Source organism: Macrobrachium rosenbergii, chromosome 11 (assembly GCF_040412425.1).
Source record: "Macrobrachium rosenbergii isolate ZJJX-2024 chromosome 11, ASM4041242v1, whole genome shotgun sequence".
Classification (NCBI taxonomy): Eukaryota; Metazoa; Arthropoda; class Malacostraca; order Decapoda; family Palaemonidae; genus Macrobrachium; species Macrobrachium rosenbergii.
In genome coordinates, this window is record NC_089751.1 from 39,615,617 (window position 1) to 39,635,616 (window position 20,000).

At 36.4% G+C, this 20,000-nt stretch overlaps 2 protein-coding genes across 3 annotated transcripts in view; one reads left to right on the forward strand and one right to left on the reverse strand.

The window, feature by feature from the left end:
* The window catches only part of LOC136843342 (neural-cadherin-like), a 721,385-nt gene extending 709,993 nt beyond the window's left edge, over window positions 1-11,392 (reverse strand). The window contains exons 1-2 of one of the 2 annotated variants that reach the window (XM_067111634.1): window positions 11,265-11,392; window positions 8,758-8,848 (exon numbers count right to left, since the gene is read on the reverse strand). The gene's annotated coding sequence lies outside the window, so the exon portion shown is untranslated. The remainder of the gene's footprint in view (window positions 1-8,757; window positions 8,849-11,264) is intronic. The other variant, XM_067111635.1, reaches the window with a different exon arrangement.
* The window catches only part of LOC136843343 (ADP-ribosylation factor-like protein 4C), a 124,634-nt gene that overhangs the window by 65,412 nt on the left and 39,222 nt on the right, over window positions 1-20,000 (forward strand). The gene's annotated exons all lie outside the window — the stretch shown is intronic.

The window sequence follows — 20,000 nt, forward strand, 5'->3', positions numbered from 1 at the left end:
GTGACCACTGTTGCAGTTGTGGCTAGTTTGCTCAGAGTTCGTTCAATTGTTTGCGTTACCAAATCTTATAACACTTTTGTTCTCCAGAGATTCAAATGCAGCTGCTTATATTGTGGATCTCACTACACGTCAGTGTTGTTGCAGCTGAAGTGTTGTAGCATTAATGCACATTTTGTTGCAACACAACTTTGGTAGTTGCTTGAATTTTTCTGCGGTTTTAGTTATTGTTATTGATATTGATGGTGTAAGTGTAATTGTTGGGAAAATAGTTGGCTTATCCTTGATGCACACTGTGGTTTCCATCAGAAATTATACTGTACTTTTCTTTTTTTTCCTGGTCTCGCTATAATCGGTCTTGTGAGGAAAAGATAGCCTTAGCGTTTCCAGCACAATAAATCTGTCACGGTTAACAGTTTTTCATTCATATAAGTGCGTATGTGTATATGTATGTATATACATATATATATAAATATATTTGTATATATAGACATTTATATGTATATACTATATGTATATATACATATATATACAGTATATACATATATATATAATATATACATATATATATGGCCTATATACATACACCTATATATAATATACATATATAATATAATATAATATATATGAGCCTTTCAGTCGAGAAACATGCCAAGCGCCATTCTGGGCCAAAGTATTTTTAATTTAATTTATTTTTAATTTAATTTATATTTTAAAAATGGCACTTGGCATGTTTCTCGACTGAAAAGTCTTATTATTATATATATATATATATATATATATATATATATATATATATATATATATATATATATATATATATATATATATATATATATATATATATATATATATATATATATATATATATATATATATATAGAGAGAGAGAGAGAGAGAGAGAGAGAGAGAGAGAGAGAGAGAGAGAGAGAGAGAGAGGAAATTACCTTCAAAACAACAAAAGTTTATTTAATTATAGCAATAACCAACATCGCATGAATCACTGTATAGCATTTATAATCATAATAATATATAATGACACTTGATAATCATCATTAATTCAAATTTATGTCTCAATTGAAGTCGGTTTTGAATTATCAATTATCCGTCTATAATAACAGTACAGGAAGTCAGTCGTAATTTTTTACTGATAAAATAATCATTCTAAAACTGTTACTTATTGCACAACTAAAGCTTGTGCCTTTTTCTTATAGAAATTTGCATAAAAATCTAAATATATTTGTGGTACCCCTTTTGACATAAAGCACTCCTGTACAAAACACGTGTATGCATGTGTATAAGTTTGTATTTATGTTTGTATGGAAGTACGGACTTCAGAAGTGCTTCATAGTCTTGCATTTGGATCTCAGGTTTTGTGGTGACAAGCGTATCCTACCTGGTGAAAAGTGACCATCAGATTCTAACATAAATACACATACACACACACATTATATATATATATATATATATATATATATATATATATATATATATATATATATATATATATATATATATTGTATAAATGAGAGAGAGAGAGAGAGAGAGAGAGAGAGAGAGAGAGAGAGAGAGAGAGAGAGAGAGAGAGAGAGAGAGATTATTTTTCGTTACTTTATAGAAAAGGGGTGCATAAAATTCTTCCCAAAGAGGACAAGGAACTAAGCATACGGAAACAGTGCAGTTGAAGTCCCCGGAATGAAGAGGATGACACGTACTAGGTAAAGCCATTGTAACCGAACGCAGTGTACCACAGGACGGGGATTTTATCCCCCAACCTCTTTAAACACTACTGGACCGACAAACACCCTGGGACCAGGAAGACCCGATGTTATCTTTGCAGATAACATGACTCAGATAATGCAATATGAAAGCAAATCTTTGCACAAGCACATCTTCAGCACACCCTGAATAACTCATAGAATTAACAATACCAAAGAAAGTGAAAAATGACAACTCGACAGAATAAATCTAAAGTCATTTCCATTGCCAAACAGAAACTCACCCAATCACCGAAGCAAAAGAGCAAGACTTCAGTGATACAATCTACTCCTGATGCCTTCACCACCAACTGTAAATGGCCAGAAATGTCAATTCCTACTAATAAAACTTTGCAAATTAAACCAAAATTCTCCATTCACCACTAAAACATATAACATACTATGGCAGATGTTTACATCAGAGAGGAGCCCATTTTAAATATTGCAAAACTTGAATGCCTGTATCATGGAAAAATAAAGAACCGTCAGAAAACATTTGCAAAAAAAAGTAAACATGAGTGCTTATTCCAAAAAAGATTGGTGGAGAGTGTTTCGGCAGAGGACAGTCAAGCACAGTATAGAGATCTACTCTAGAGAGAAAGAGATTGGATATAAAGCCAACCAGCCTACATACCAGACAGATCAACATGAAGCGACGAAGAAAGCTTAAGAGAATGAGAATACACCACCTGAAAAGAAATACTGGAAAAGAAATGGTGGGCTTATGAGAAAGTAAAGAAAATAGTAGAGTACAACGTGGAACATAAAGACAGCCCTTTCATCTTTAACTATATTCAGCACATCCTTTTCCTGAGGGTTTTCTTGAAAGAATCAGAACTAAGAGAAAGATTACAGGCTATAAGAAGGCCATGAAAGAAATGAAATATTTGAGGATTCAGCAAGTATCTGGGGACAGAATTAAGAAAAAGGAAATATCAAGTATGCATTATATGATATAAATGAAAGTGCTCTCACAAGATATTAACAGTATTTTGATAAACCAATGCAGCAAACACAAGAGTAATGAGACTACCAGTGAACCCATTCCCAAGTTTTTACACAGAGAACCCAATCAGGACAAGAGTAATGAGACTACCAGTGAACCCATTCCCAAGTTTTTACACAGAGAACCCAATCAGGACAAGAGTAATGAGACTACCAGTGAACCCATTCCCAAGTTTTTACGCAGAGAACCCAATCAGGACAATCACTCGAAATGATGCAAGGAAGTTGTAAGTCGTAGTTCGAATAATAAGGACACTCGAGGAACACAAAGGAAGTCAACAGCAGAAAATGACTGAGGAAGAGAGTGGATTACCACCAAGTAACCATCAAGTGACAGACAAGTTGGACCAAGGACGGTGGACTTTCCCAAGACCTAAACAGAAATGAAGGTAGACAGCATGGGGGTCAGGCAAGTGGCTGGAGATCATGAGAAGAGCATTTGCACTTACACCATGCTGGTAATGCCAAGAATGAGTATTTGGAGGCTGCTGGCCCCTGTGTGTTGCTGGGATTTTATCATCCTGATACCATCAAGTACTAATACTGATTCATTTGTGGAAGAGTCAGAAAGTATGAATGTTATAACAGTTGAGAGACTAGGTACTCTCAAGTATCTAGGTAAAAGGAACTCTCATCTTGCAGCGAAAGATTGTCCAACAGAGTCCAAAGGAAGCATAAATATGCAGTTGTTTAATGAGGATAGGAGAACTGAGACTACATTGCTCAAAATTCCATTAAAGGGAAGGAACCCTTAGCTCATCCATCTTTATTGCCCAGGGCTCTGGAGTTTAGGCATGGCCTTTTTTTGGTCACGTCGCTGATGCAGCAAATTATAGAGAACAATAAGAATGGCAGCGGGGTAGGGGGGATCATCTCCAAGAAAATGTGGCCACTAAAGAAGTTACGTGGATCAAGAGCATGATAATTCCAAAGAAAGCACCTGGCCTCAATAGCATTCGTCTGGTAGTGACTAGAGGCATCAATAAGTTTTCACTGAAGAGATTTGCAGTACAAATACTGGTGTCGAACTGAAAGCAAAACTTTAAAGCAGAATATGGCATCAGCTTAAATATTCTCAACCTTTGTGAGCATGCGCATCAAGTCCAGAAGAAAAGCAAGTATTTGTACCTTTCATTTATAAATTTCCATAAGGCATTTGACTCTTTTGGTCATCCTGCCCTACTTAAAACAATCAGTGAGGTCAGACTCAATATAGAAACAGTATAGAATCTGCATAACATCTCAGGAGCATTTAACAGCAAACTTGCTGTTTCAAAAAGAAGGATAAAGGATAAAGAACTACCCTTTTATCTGCTGTCTGAGCTTTAGACGGAGCATTCAAATGTCTCCCTAAGGGTGTAGGGGAAACCCTCAAGAATAAATTAGTCTGTTAAAGAGCATTTGCAAAAAACATATTGTGGTAGTTACTAAAGACCGTTTCACAATGGCCATCAAGAAACTTCTATGCGAAATGTGGAATTTAGAACTAAAGCTGGGTATACTGGGAGTATTCAGTGATATACAAAGGAAAACCTGATGTGCTAATGACAGACCACTCATCTATCAAGAGTACAGTACACCTATCAGATGTGCTAATGACAGACCATTCATCTATCAAGAGTACAACACACCTCTCAAGAGTACAACATACCAGAGTTAAGACTAGAAGAATTCATCATCTACCTGAGCACCAATGGCAATAGGACAATCGGAAAAATATAATGAGTTAAGCAATGCACATACAGCCTCTGTCAGCAGCAGAAGATCTGGCTACTAGAAGTGGTACTACTTCCAAGGCCAGGATGAAGAAAGTCATATTGCACTGTGGGCTTGAGAAATCCCACCTACAGCCCCTGGTCAATATGATGAGAAAGTTCATCAAAGGCCATAAATCAGCCAAATAACACCTCTATAGCGGTCTGAAACTTATATCTCTTACGTCAATAACTGTGGTATCTAGAACAGTTGCTGGAAGACTTAACATCTAGAGCCTCAAGAAGTTGACTGGAAGGAGTGACTATGCACCCATGAATGTTAGTGCCCTAAAAGAAGCATTACAGACCCCACTAAAAGAAGCATTACAGACCCCATAGCGTAAACAGCTTTACTATGGAAATCAACAGATGAATAGGAAAATTACATAAACAGTGTCATGCTGCATCAAATTCTCCAGTAGATGCTCGCATGAAAAGACATCACTGGCCAATTGGACCTAAGATGCAGTGCTTCAGGGGCACTACATATATAAAGAAAGTTTATCTTACTGTTCAACACAATAAAATCAGACCTAGTGAAGCAGAAAGGAGGAGGAGCAGGATACAATACTCTAAATGAGCAAAATAATGACAGAAGGGCCTTGTAAACATAACTAGTTGTGTGGAATCAGAGGAAGCCATCACTGATGGTCATGTTAATACTAGTGAGAATGTTGGAAACCTGGATAATTTTTACCACAGAGTAAGTGCAAAAGTACAATACAATATGCACAAAGTCCACAGCAAAAGAATTTACAGGGAAAAATCCAACCATACACATCGTTATTGTCAAATGGAGAGGACTCATGAGTAAGATCATGATAAGACTAGGTAAAAGACTCATGATGTCAGCAACTAACACAGATCTGTTGTGTATAAGTCTTAGAAGGGGCTTGAGCATATACTGTACATACAACAATTACACTGATATGTCAAACGGAGGCGACTTCACACACACAATTATTTACAGAAAGGCCTAAATCGACAGTCCCCTGGGGTCAATATAGACAGCCCTGTTGATTGATGTTAAGTGCCAGGTCCATCACACTGAATGCAAGGATCATCTTTACATATTGTAAATTAGGCAGCTTTTTACCAGTACATACATGATAGAGAGGTTCCATCATCTGCATGTTACATATAGTCATCTGTTTAGTTAATACAATAGGGCAGGTGATGGACAGTAGCCAAATACAAAAACAAATATGTTGCTAAATATATGCAGTACTAAAGGGAGGTCCAAGGTAAGCAGCCCCAAAGGCCATTGGAAATTAGTGTCTTACTTTAGATTAGGTTTAGTTAGAGAAAGTCAGGTTGGGAAATACCAGTTAGAGAAAGTCAGGTTGGGAAATACCAGATTAAGGGAGAACTCTTTATGATTCATCTGTGTACTATTTCATTTAAGATTTAGGGCACTCTAGCCCAGACTAGGTTGCAGAGTTTATCAACCTCAACCAGGTATGATTCTGAATCATCTTCATAGGTTGGAAAAAGTCCATAGGTCCACAACAGTGCTCTTATGCACTTCAATGCTTTACCTCACTTTCAAGATGTCTTTAGATAAAAGCCTACTGTAGCTTGATATAAACTAACTTAGCCAGCGTGATATACAGTAATACCAACCAACCACCAAACTCGAGCCCTGGGTGAGGTTAGATTAGAAAATTTTCATGTAATGTATTTCCCTCTATTATTTACAGAGCTTTAAGTCAGCTTTGCCCCTCCCCCTATCCCACAAGCCAGGTAGGACTCTACAACCTAGCTTAGGTTACGCTAATATGTACCCCTGTAAGTGCTCTTGCCACATCCTTGCGAGCTATAATTTTCCAAGAGGCTGTCACGTCAGTCCCTGAGCTTGCTGAAGTAAGTGCCTTACCAAAAACTCTCGTTGCTACCATGCCTATAAGCAAGCTTTATACGTGCCTCCTGCTAGGCCACAAGATCCTATTATTCCTACCTCATACATCCCAAAAAGATTTTCATACCATCAAACCTAAAACTGAAGTAGCAGAGGCTATGAATGAATGCTGACATTTTATTCAGCATGACACTCAGTGGTACTGTTATGCGGCGACCCTCCACATATAAACCCTGTCTGCAACTGCAAGATCTGATAATCTTAAGCGTGTACATCCAGAGTTCTGGATGAACCAGACACTGCCTGAGGGTCTGGGACAGTTCTCATCTCTCAAAAGGAAACAGACAAACTGGTTCACACGTATGCTCAGAGACGTGTTTCACCCCTACCTATAGCAGAAATTCCACCCACAAGAGAATGAATGCTGCTGCCAAACCCTGAAGGAAGAAAGCATTCACTCAAACTCCAACAGAATTTCTTCTTCTTTCCAAGGAATACAGAGAAAGAACGACTCAATGACGAGGAAGAAGAGGAAAAAATGTGCTTGCGTTTCTTCACCTTACTCCATTCAAGAGTCTTGCTCTTCTCAGTTATGGCATGAGACATACCGAGGCAGGATCTAGCATTAGAGGAGTATGGACTGTACTCAGTACCATGGGGGGTTATCTCCACAGGCAAGATAACTGTTGCAAGAGGCTTAATAGTAATGTGTATCTGTGGAAACAGCAGTAAGACAGGTTGCTCAGAATACCAAGGGCCAAAAAGTCTGTCAGTACTCAAGCAAAGCTCTAAAAAGAAAGTACTGGCAAGCGGTGGAAAACCATGAACAAGCACTAGTCTTACCTATGCTTTTTTTTTTTTACCAAAAATTTTATTGCTGGCCCTTAGACCTACTTAGGAACAATCACATCACTAAATCTAGTTATCCTTTTGTAGCATTCAGCAGTGGCTTATGCTACCCTTGGCAAAACTGAAAATTTGGCCCCCAGAGTAGAGCCCAGAGTATTTGCTTAGCAGCTGCCACAGCCTAGCCTCAGCCAGTAATTATACCTCTTGGACTGATCATCATGACAGAGGTGAATATAATAACAATGACTGTTATGATAATGACAATGATGATGACATATCCCAGAACTTCAACAATGGGGATTATGAGTGATTTTCAAAAATGACAGGGATGATCATCATGAACAATAACTTCTCTACAGGAGGTAATAATAATAATAATAATAATAATAATAATAATAATAATAATAATAATAATAATGGAGAAGCAAACCACAGCTATGTATATGTATATATTTAAAGATAAATCAATACAGATAGCTTTTGGGAACAAGTTCCCGAAAGCTATATGTATTAATTTATCTTTAAATATATGTACACATAAAAATAACTGTGGGTTTGCTTCCCCATTTCAAGACTCATGCTACTGTGAGTATTTTTTAATAATAATAATAATAATAATAATAATAATAATAATAATAATAATAATAATAATAGTAACACCTATGAACTTGCATGTGCTTTCACCAGTATCAGCTATTAAGAAATCTTGTTTTAACAGAACGTATCCAGAACTGACAAGTGTAAATTGAGCAGATGTGGTGGAAATATTCACTGGGTGACACCCTCCACACGATAAATTTATACTGTAGTCACCAATGGCAGATAACTTTTAGCAAAATCTTGCTAACAAACAAATCAAATGGCACAATTGAATTTTGCCATAATTATCATAGGCACCACCCTACTTGTGAACAACATGTATTTACAGTGTATTGTGTTTTAAGATGAAAAAACATACAGTGCTGTATTGATTTTATACCATACTGAACTTATATGGGCATGAAGAGTACAGTAACCAACTTACAAACAATTAAACATACAAACGGCCATCCGGAATGTAACTCCTTTGTAAGTAGGGTGGTGTCTGTGATCATTTTCATTGTATTTTAAAATGTACAGACTCATATGGAACATGCCAAAATGATCGTTAACTGACAAAGCAAGCTTTCATGAAACAGGATGGCTTATACACTTAAAAAGTGAAAACAACAAAAAATCACTAAGCAAAAAACCCTACAAACTGTTAAATGGACATAAACAGCATTACAGGAGACACAACTAAAGCAAGAAGCTTTCATCTCTTATACAAAATAAAAAAAAGACCCTGGAAAGTGTTGTCTCTTGAATTATTAAGAATATATTAGGAGAGATGCTAAAAAAAAGAAAAAAATAAATTATTAAGGGGTCAGCTTAAGGACTTGGGTGATGAAATATTAAGAAGGGGTCAGCTTAACGACTTGGATGATGAAAGACACTGAATGAATGAATTAAAGAGAACCAGGAAGTGATCTGGCAAATGCAAGGGCATGATAAATACCTCCTAGAAACTTGAAAAACACATTGGCAATAGCCATCCAAAAACAGTCACATCTTTGCAACTCTACTCCACAGGGCTCCTCACAAGGAATCTGAAAAAAGATAATTATTCTATAGCATCATTATTTATGACAGCTTGTGCAAAGAAATATACATCAGAGTTTAAAATTTCCACTTAAAACATAAGAGCAAAAAGATCCCATAATTTAAAATCACAACACAAAAGAAAATGCCTGAAGATCTCTACCTGAGCACTTAGCATAACAAATTAAGGCAAAATGTAATGATTTCTTAAACTATAGCACTGTACAGTCCTATGCAGCCACAAACAAGGAACCACAATGAGTACAGCTTCAATATTCCATAGTGTCAGCCTACTAATCCTTAGTATCTGTGATTCATGGGCCAGTGTCAACACACTTATTCCAAGCACTGTACAACAGCACATTGTACTTTTTCTTAACTGTATAAAGAATATGAACACTAACCTTACCAGTGAATCACAATATCAGTCCGTCATATAGCTCATATGAAGGATGAAATCTTAAATATTTAAGATGTGAAAACTGAAGCAAGATACTGTTATACAAACTGGACAGTAAAAAGTAAAAGGCAGAAAGCAATGTAGCAAAGGCGAAACAAGATGCAGCAACAAACTCTGCAGCAACAAACTCTGAAAACAGTGTATGGTGTATAGCGCAAAGCACTGTAAGTGGCAGCTCCCTTACACTGTTAAGGATGCTGAAACTCTCAAGTGTCAGACAGGATGAAAATCTACCCTAAAACACAATACTTCTACACCATAATTCAACTCATTTATTTGTCTTCTTCACAAATTAAGTAAAGTTTCTAGGCAAATGAATGCCATTTGTAGGTTGCTTGTTAACAATGTGAGCACATGAACTTGATTAACATATACTGTAAATCATCAGAGTAGTAGCTTAATGAAAGCAGGTCTTTTCGAGCTGAAAAATTTGACTCTGATGTGACTAAAGTACTTGATAAAAAAAAAAAAAAACGAGGAAGAATTTAAGGCAGTGGCTTATGAAACTGCATGCTTTCAGACAGTCATAACATTAGGAATAAAAGGTAGCCTACTGTCATTAACTTGTTGAGGCACTGACTTGTAATGCCAATCTGCGTCACACATGGGGCAAGTATTCAAATGGAAAACAATGCCCTGTAAACACGAAAAATATAAAAATGTTTTTAAGTTTCACACAAACATCACAAAATTCTAAGATAATCTGTATCATTCTAAGGTATACATACCAGAGCCTTTTAGGCAGGAGTATTCCTCAGCCTGAGCTGAAATCAGCCATTAGTAGGTGGTTTGCAGGGGGCATCCCATTCGCTTGCCATCCTGAGCACTTTTTCTTTCAACATTAAGAAGTACTCGGAGTGAATGAGGTGGAATATGATAAAAGGCTCTGGTTTGTATAACTCTGAAAAATGCAAATTACTTTAAAAGTTTGGTTGTTAATCCTTAGGGAATACTGTACACACCCTCACCTTGTCTGTGGGAGATTCACTCCTTTATTGGGAAGTAGTCTCTCAAACTGACTGGCAAGCTGAATCTCAACCCAGAAATGTCCCATTCCCAGTCATGAACCCTTATTCACCTGGAGCTGATTACATCCTTCAGCAACTGAACCTATCTTTGCCAAAGGTATATCCATCTAAAAAATTCTTGCAAAAACAAACAGGCCTAAGGCTCGTGTCTTGGGTGACAATTTATCCTAAATTTATTTAGGAACATTAATGAAGCCTTCACAAGTTATTCAGTAGTTAGCAAAACTGTTAACTTACCCTTCACACTATATAAGTAAATAGGGCTAAATTTCCATCATTCAGAAACCACCTAACCTACAATTTAGACCTCTGACACAACTACACCTAGGCTATATAAGATACATAGCATAGCCACGCATACCCTGGACAAAAATGCTCCTAAGCATATGGCTAAACCTTAAACTTAATTTAGGCCACAGGCCCTAAGTTTTGCTACAATAATCAAACAATGCCCTAAAAGGGTAGGTTAGATAACCCTAACTTACACTGCATAAGTTAGCCTAAGGTTAGTTTAAGTGCAGTAGATTTCAGCCTACCCTAGACTTGAGTAACCATTAAAAATAACCAAGCCCAAGTCTAGATCTATCAGAGTTATAAATATTTACCACTGCTTACGAGAGGATTTGGGTTAGGCCTAGGAAAGGACGGCCTTGAAAAAGAGGATGTTTTGGCAAAACCTAGGCCTATGCTACACCCCGGGGTAACCAAATTTACCAAGAATCAAACGGACTAGCCTATGTAGTACAAAGTTTTTTCCATAATAAACCTTGGCTGCCATGTGACGTAACGTTAAAAGTTTACTGTATAATTTACAATCTCTGAATGAACACGCTTTTGCTTGTCCAAGCTAAGCCTAGGCTATCTCCATGCTGAGAAGAAAACAGGCTAATAATACGCCTACAAGTAAGACTTCAAAATAAAAGTGTACCAACTTACTCGAAATATGTTACTTATGAAAGTAGCTGGTCTCTGAGAGGAGGGGCATTGCTTTTCATGAGTTTTGGGGAAATTTATATTGAGGGGCGGTCGGACACTTCGTATGGAACACATGAGAAGACCCAACTGGTTGTCATGGTAACGGGGTTACGGGCTCTGCAATTTCATGGCATTCTTGAAAACATATAAAGTCTTTTTTCATTTTACTTTCAAATGTATTTCAGTTCTATAGGTGCATCATATAACAGATGTCGGAGATTATCTTATGGTTTGGCCACACCAAGTGTAAGGGGTAACTATTGTATTTCTTATATATTTCCTGGGTAATTTGTTTGACTATTGGCTATGCGTTTCCTTATAAATCTTTGCGTATTTTTGAGTTGTATAAATAATACATTAAATTAAAATACCATTATATACTTTCCCTGATTTCAATTGTATTAATTTGATTGTGTTAATTATATCCATAGTGCACTTCCACACGCATGGGGATGGTGCCAGGAAGGCATAGGCCTAGCATCCTGATTTTTAAGAAAGTCTTTAAAACTTATTGCATGTTTATCTTATCCTATATATTTTTTATTAAATATCTATTTCGAATTTGGTTTATTTATTATTCACCTTCTAAATAATAAACATTATATGTGTATATCATATACTTCTTTATTTACATATATAAACCCATTTATAGCTTTTCTTTCTTTATTTATTGATTTATGCTATATCTACTGTACATTTTTACTATACGTATTCATTCACTGCTATTTATTTATACTGACTATATTTATTTATTGATACTTAATTTCTTACTGATATACATTTATTTATTTACTTCTTCATTCGTCAATCAATTTATTAATTCATTGTGTTGGCTTATTCACTTGCATACTTGCAGGTTGCAACTAATGCCCAGAGACAAGCGTTGAAGTAACATCAAGTAATTAATTTCATAATAACTCTCCAAACACTGTAAACTTGACAGCTGAAATGCATAATAGTCCAAGTCATTACCATCCTCAGCCTCCCTTCTCATAGTTCGCATCCAAGTAGGTCTAGGTCTTCCACCCCCTTCTGGAGCCATTGCCAACAGAAGCCCAGTTGATACTATAATGCACTGCTCTCCTGTGGGTTACACGGATAATATATTCAAGTCAGTTCTATCTCCCCTTCGTCATTATCTTAGTTACATAATAGAACTTCCGCAATTTAGCTCTCTCCTGCCCTCTGACTCCTAAAAATCTTATTAACTCTGTTTTCTCAAATCGAGACATCTTTTAAACACTGGCTTAGTTTCATTGCCATAACCACGATTCATATCCGTGTAGATACAGATAGTACTAACCACAAATCTGATCTTATTTTTGTTTTTCAGTTTCAACTATTTTGATTTCCCACTGGTTATAAACCAACCCTGTAACTTCAAATGGGGTATTTTTACTTGACCAGTACCCAACCACAGATCGTATTAACAAAACAAAGTGGTGTTCACTTTCCTATTTTTAATCGGTGTGATTATCCACATCCAAGGCTCGAAGCCATATTGCTGACAATTGTTCATCCTTCGGCGGAAAGGTAAATACGTGAAATTTTGTGCCTTTTTATACTTGCGGCATATCGATAAAACACAGATAACTACTATATCCTATCAAATCTACAGTTAGCACAAAATATAGTTGAAAACAAATAGTAATAAACATCAACTAACCTTTGATTGCTAACCTTGGATTACGTCATGACTGATAACGTCAGATCAAGTATGCAGGCCTCAACAGTTACTGCTCTCATTAGCTTTCAGCTGAGCGCGAATATTTGAACGTCTGGTTTTAGTTTTCCAGCTGAATAGACATACAGTATTTTAGGTATTTTGCTCGATGCACAACATTTTAGTTATTTTTATCTAACAATCTTAAGGTGCTTACGCAATAACAACAATAACAATTCTATTTCGAAGGGTTTACGGAGAACTTGCATAAACTTGTTTTGTTACGTCAGGCTGTCCACAACTACTGACTTCTGCTGTCACTGCTGACCTCCCTAAAATGAAATTATCATGATTCCCCAAGTATATTATAAAAATGCAGTTTAGATACACACCCACATACACAGTGTGCTTGTATTTACTTTTAAATCTTTTCTCCAATGACGGACTGGCTCCAGGTGTTAGCCTCCCAATTCTAAACCAGTATTTTAAGGTTTAAGATTCAAGTCCTATGCCATATACAGATATACGTGTACACACACACACACACACACACACACACACACACACACACACACACACACACACACACATATATATATATATATATATATATATATATATATATATATATATATATATATATGTATGTATATATGTTAATGGCCCGGGTTCGGAAGGGCCATCTTTTATTGATGTATCTGTTTTAAGAACAGAATCTAGCATCTCACTTTTCTTGAGATGTCTCTGGTAGTCGTGGCTCTTCCTTGAGTCAGCAGAACCCTTAACCTTCGTCAGAGGACTCTCTCTAAACCTATCTTTACACAAAGGCCTACTGAAATGAGACACTGATATACAAAACTAGACTTTATTGACAAATTTAACGAAGTGATTCAGCAAAAGCTATGGTCATGAAATGGTGCGAGGCACACCCCATATCAATGGAAAACATAACTAGAGAAAATACTGTTTCACAAACAAGCATAGTCATTATTTTATGCCAAGCAATGCAAGTGAATAACACCCCGGTCACCAAGCAAAGTAATAAGGTCATAATGACCGCAATAAAAGTCATACCTTATGTAAGAGTAAAAACACCACTTTCCAAATATTCATCCTCCCAGGACGATGTTCGATTCCTGTTGAAAGAAACATTTTCATTATATTAAAAACCTGGAATGAATACATGTTCAAACAGAAAATGTCTAATGGAGCATAATACAGAAAAATTCATTATGTAGACATTGTTCAGTTTCACTGCTTCCAAACCGGGGGTTTTCCTTCTAAAGTCTGGGAAAGATATAAATGTCACTGGCCGATTTTACTTACGTTCTAAGGCCGTAAATAATGTATCTTCATAGTGGCGATCTTATCACACTACCACTAACCAAATAGACCCATATCTCTTACTGCAATGCACTTGCAAGAGTCTATCCCCTAGATAATATACTGTGGGAGGCTGGACACACACGCACATACCCCACCAGAACCTGGGCACTTCCTGCGCATCAGTTCAACATTCTATCATGCTATTTCCATGTTCCCGGACCATGACCAAATCGTTCTCTGCATCTGACTGAGCAAATTGCAATGTCAGCACAAATGAACCTGGAGCGAAGCGCCACTGACAGGTCATCACATAGTTCTCCTGTTGTCCAAAGAGAATCAAGACTATATATATATATATATATATATATATATATATATATATATATATATATATATATATATATATATATATATATATATATATATATATAAAATCTGCTTTGTCTTCAGCTTTGCCCATTCCTATATGGGGTAGCTGTTTCCTGTCACCCTTCTCCACCTTCCTCTGCCCAATGCATCCTGAAATCTTAAACCTTTTTCCTCGTGTCATTTGCTTTTTTCCTTCGATCTGAACTCTGGCTTTCCTCTTCTTATATATATATATATATATATATATATATATATATATATATATATATACATTTATATATATAAATATACTATATATATGTAAATATATATATATATATATATATATATATGTATATATATATATATATATATATATATATATATATATATATATATATCATATATACTGTATATATATATATATATATATATATATATATATATATATATATATATATATATATATATATATATATATATATATAGCTTTTTTCATAATTAGTAAAATTCTTAATCAAACAGGAATGTAAATGCTTTCTTAAAGGTGTAAAACTTAATAAATTGCATATGCTTTCTTAATTAGTGAAACACTTCCGTTTCCCCCCGTCACTGGATTGCTTGAATGTCCCGTCTAAAAAAAAACTGTCATCAGCTTTAATAGAGCTAATTGATTTGTCTTTTGTTTGACGTTAATCATACAAAAGTGATAAAATATCAGCGATTCGCAACTTGTCAATGGTGCATCGTATCAAGCATGAGATAGATTGCTCTGTAAGTATTTATATTGAAAACTGGGCGGAGAATCGTTTTATTTTCTTTTACATTGTGATGAATAAAAAAAATAGACTATAGAACCTGTCTTTAAATATAAATTATCCCCCTTCATTCAATTGAGGTGAAAATTTATTAATGACCATAAGTCTGACTTGGTGCCCTTCACTTTGAATTCCTCCTTCCTTGAATGCTTCATCTGTCTACAGTCACCGCTATCAAAGATGTCTAGACTCCTGTTCCATGAAGATTTGACTCGTCTTCCCGGCTGAAGTCATGCACCCTTATTGGTTAATTCATCTGTCTTCGCCAATCAGCATCATGCATTGCGTCGCAGACGTTTATAAGGCTTGGGTCGTGTCGAGTCCTCATCATCACCGGCAAGGGACTTCCTCAGTGCCCGGACACCAATAACCACGCGCTTTCGCCAGGGCACTTACCGACCACGGTTCGATGAGTTACCTCTGAGCAGCGTTTCATGTACAGGGTTAGAGTCCCATCCCTCTTTCACCTAAAAAGTTTCATATTTCACGTCTGCAGATCCAGATATCCCTTTTTCCACATCTAACGAGAAGGAATGGACCCTCCGTCTGGTAAACCCTCCCACAAGTTGCTCGCGTGTGTCTGGAGCGTCTGCGCAACAGCATACCTTCGCTTCCATCCTGCATACCTCCGACATTCTTTATTGGAAATCCAGGTAAAAATAATGGGACGGCGTCTGCTTGATCTATAACGGGAGAGGCAGACAAGGCTGTCGTGTTCTCTCTCTCTCTCTCTCTCTCTCTCTCTCTCTCTCTCTCTCTCTCTCTCTCTCTCTCTCTGATATTGATTAGATCATGGTAGATGAAGTTTAACTGCCTGATGTTGAAATCGTGAGTCCAAAAGAATGTTCTAACGGTCGGGCTATTCAAACCAACATGAAAGGAATAATGACGGAGTTGGTGAGATTTGTCGAGAGAGATAAGTGTGATCGATTTAAAACCCGAAAGCTGAATGGAGTTGGCAGATGGAACATGACATATGGGTGCACTAAAGGCACCAATGGTGGTGAATAGACAATTTAATAATGGCCGTAAGCCTCGTTTGTTCCCTTACTCGAAATGAAAAACTACTGAAAAAGGGAAATTCCATCAAAACAAACAAATGGACAAAAATTGCAAATATCGACCAGAAATGTGGTGGCACTCGTTACTTTGAGTTTATTAGGATTATTCGTTTGTTTCCTTCTTTTAAAATTAATATTCGACATGCCACTTTTGAAAGTTATCGTTACCACTGTTCATGATTAAGTACGATTAGATATTTTGATATAAGTGTAAAATATCTCTGAGTAAACTTTGTACATATACATACGCACACACACACACACACACACACACAAACACACATATATATATATATATATATATAATATATATATATATATATATATATATATATATATATATATATATATATATATATATATATATATATATATATATATACACTATATATGTGTGTGTGTGTTCGCAGCTGTTACTGCCCATCATTGAGTAAATGTTAGAAGTTGTAACCGTCTCCAACAGATGCGGACTCCAAATTATCAATTACTGTTATTGTATTAGTACTTCATAAATACCGTTCAGAAGCACGGCATTTTTTAAAGCTCTAATATAAACAATGTTTTCAACGAAAGCTCCCAAATTTCCACGAAGAGACCGTTCCCAGAACGAGAAATCGCCAACACATTATCTAAGACAAGCCGGAAGTCAAAGTGTGTACTCCTCGTGTTGCACTTGAACCCGACCAATGCGTAGCTTCAAGGCTATCAGTGTGTTCCACCGTGAACGAGGAAGAACTGGAATTTCTGGCGAAGCCTCATGAAATCAGTTGCGTGTTGACCGAACAACTGACGAAATAACAATCGTGCTATGTGTTATTTTTACGTGTTATTGCATTATGGCCTGCAATCATCGTGTTAACTTGGGCATAAGATAGTGATGTTATGTTGCTTGGCTTTCGCTGGCGAGGATTTCGGCCACTGCTTCACTCGATTAAACAAATTTATTTCACTTTGTATCCACATGCAAATAGTTGCATGTGAGTAAAATTAGTATAGTCATATTTTTTCTACTTTAAGAAGTTTATTCTGTAGAGGGAGTGACTTCTGCATTACAGCTGGTGAAGCCAGTTAGGCCTATGCCTTTCTCCTCTATAGTTGGCAATAAATACAGTGCTGTATAATCCAACACGTGTGTGTACCGGTCTGTGCACCTGCGTGTCTATGGATTTAAATAGTAGCCCTTGCACAAAATAATGACTATTTCATTGGAGAGACATTCTCTTAAAATATTATGTATTCTTATGACGAAGGAGTGGAACATAAATAAAGACAAAGCATCTGATTTTTCCCGAGCAATGCCATCCTCCTTTTCACGGTCTAAATAGCAGCACCTGTTTGTCTTATCTCCTTTAATTCAATTAATTATCACCATTTACTATGTTCTTCTCGGGGGATATTTCATTACGAAACCGGGAGTATTTGTTGTGACGGCTGTTTGTTTCTCCCTTCCATCTATCTATCTGTTATTTAAATGAAGTTTACTTTTTCAATCTTTGTTATTATTACAATATGAACATTACCATTACTTACGGACCTGCATTAGCAACGCGTTGCTCAGGCAAATGCAGTGAGTTGGTGATATACTAGGGAGTTTATCAACAGTATTTCATTTGTCGCCGAAGCAGATCTGAAACAAACAGAGGGATAATATTGTATGGTTATGTGTGTGTGTTTGGGCAGGGAAAATATCTTTGTGCTCGCTCCCTAAAACGTCCATCTTGGCCAATATATTCAGCTATGTAGATGGTTGTTAGTCAACTTTGTTAAGTGGGAGTCAGGACAGAAAGGTGGCATAGGTCTAGGACCTTTACTCCGAAAAGATTTGCAGAGTCATCGGGTTTAACACTGCGCCATTCTTTCCACTGGAAGGAGGTGACATGCACAATAATGTACCCATTGCTGAAATCATTAGTAATAATTTATATTTCACTGGAATGGCAATTTGCCATAGTTGTGATTTGTGTAAAAAAGAATTTGTGTATATCTCTATAACTTTGCTGTTGGTGAATAATTTTTACAATAGAAATATGTATATATAACTTCTTCTGGTATTGTCACATTGTCCTTTTGACTTTTTATTTCTGTTGTTTTGGTTGCTTGAAAAGATTGCGATAAAGTGCAGCCTAGAATAACGCCAAAATCAGTACTCTTGTATTATAAGTAATTTTATAGAATCATGCCAGTAAAATAAATATTGCTACGTATCAGTTATTTTCCCTTTTCTTTACATTTTCAGCACAGTGGTTGGCATAAATATAAATATGCTCTATATTATTGTAAAGCTGCTTTATTGTAGTTTTGTTCGGTGTTAAATTCAAGCATATCTTATGCTTTATTTTTGGGGTATATTTATCTAGAGCAAAATATGGATATGACAGGTACGTACGTATCTGGTAAAAGGTGACCAGTAGATTCTATATATACATTTCAGCCTAAAAAGCAATAAAAATTATTGCCCACTTGGCTACGATGGTGAGGAAGGGTCTATTCCAGCTCTAATAGATATATCTGAATTCGTCAGGTACCTGTATGTATGAGCGGCAATAAACTTTTATCCTTCTCGTAGTCAGGTCAGGAACGTGACCTCTTTCTGATCATTCGGGATGTGGGTTCGTTACCCGCTACCGGACATCAGAATTACTCCCATATTTCTTTTATATGGATCTAAGGCGTATCCAAAACGTGTGAAGAATTCGAGAAGCTAAGAAGGCATTGTGGCTATTACAATTACAAACGTACCTGGTAAAACGTGACCAGTAGATTCCATATATATATATATATATATATATATATATATATATATATATATATATATATATATATATATATATATATATAATCGATATATATGTATATATGTGTGTGCATAAAAAGTTGTTCGTGCATAGCATTATTTTCATATTAATTATGGGGAAAAATAGATGATGAATTAAAGAGCGCAACAAATTTGGGCAGCAAGTGCCTGAAGGACAACTTACGGCTATGACGTAACTTCCCAAAGCAGGAAAAGCACACCGAAGCAGAGTGATTGAGAAAGAATGTGTAAAAATGTCGTCATCACCTCAAGAATCTGCCTGTCTTGGGGAAGGGAAATGTTGCCACAAGATGGGTATAGTATTAGTAAAGGACGGGTGGATGAGAAATGAGAGGGTAAAAAAGGAAAGGGAAGACAATGCAGATAAGTGTAAGAAAAATATGAGGGATAAGGATAAGCAGGTGGTAACAGTAAAGAAAGAACGATGAAGCAGCAAAAGAATCGGGTCTCGAAGATGATGGAAACAAGAGATAAAGAGAAAGTATGATAGGACAAAAGGAATAAAGGAGAAGCGAGCAAAGAATGAACATTGAGAGACGTTTATAGCGACAACAAAAACAGAGAGGAGAGAAATGAGGGAACAAGTAAAGAAGAAAAGAAGGGACACAGAACCGAACTAAAGAATTGCGAGACATGCAACCGCAAGGGGAGTATCTTCACACCACC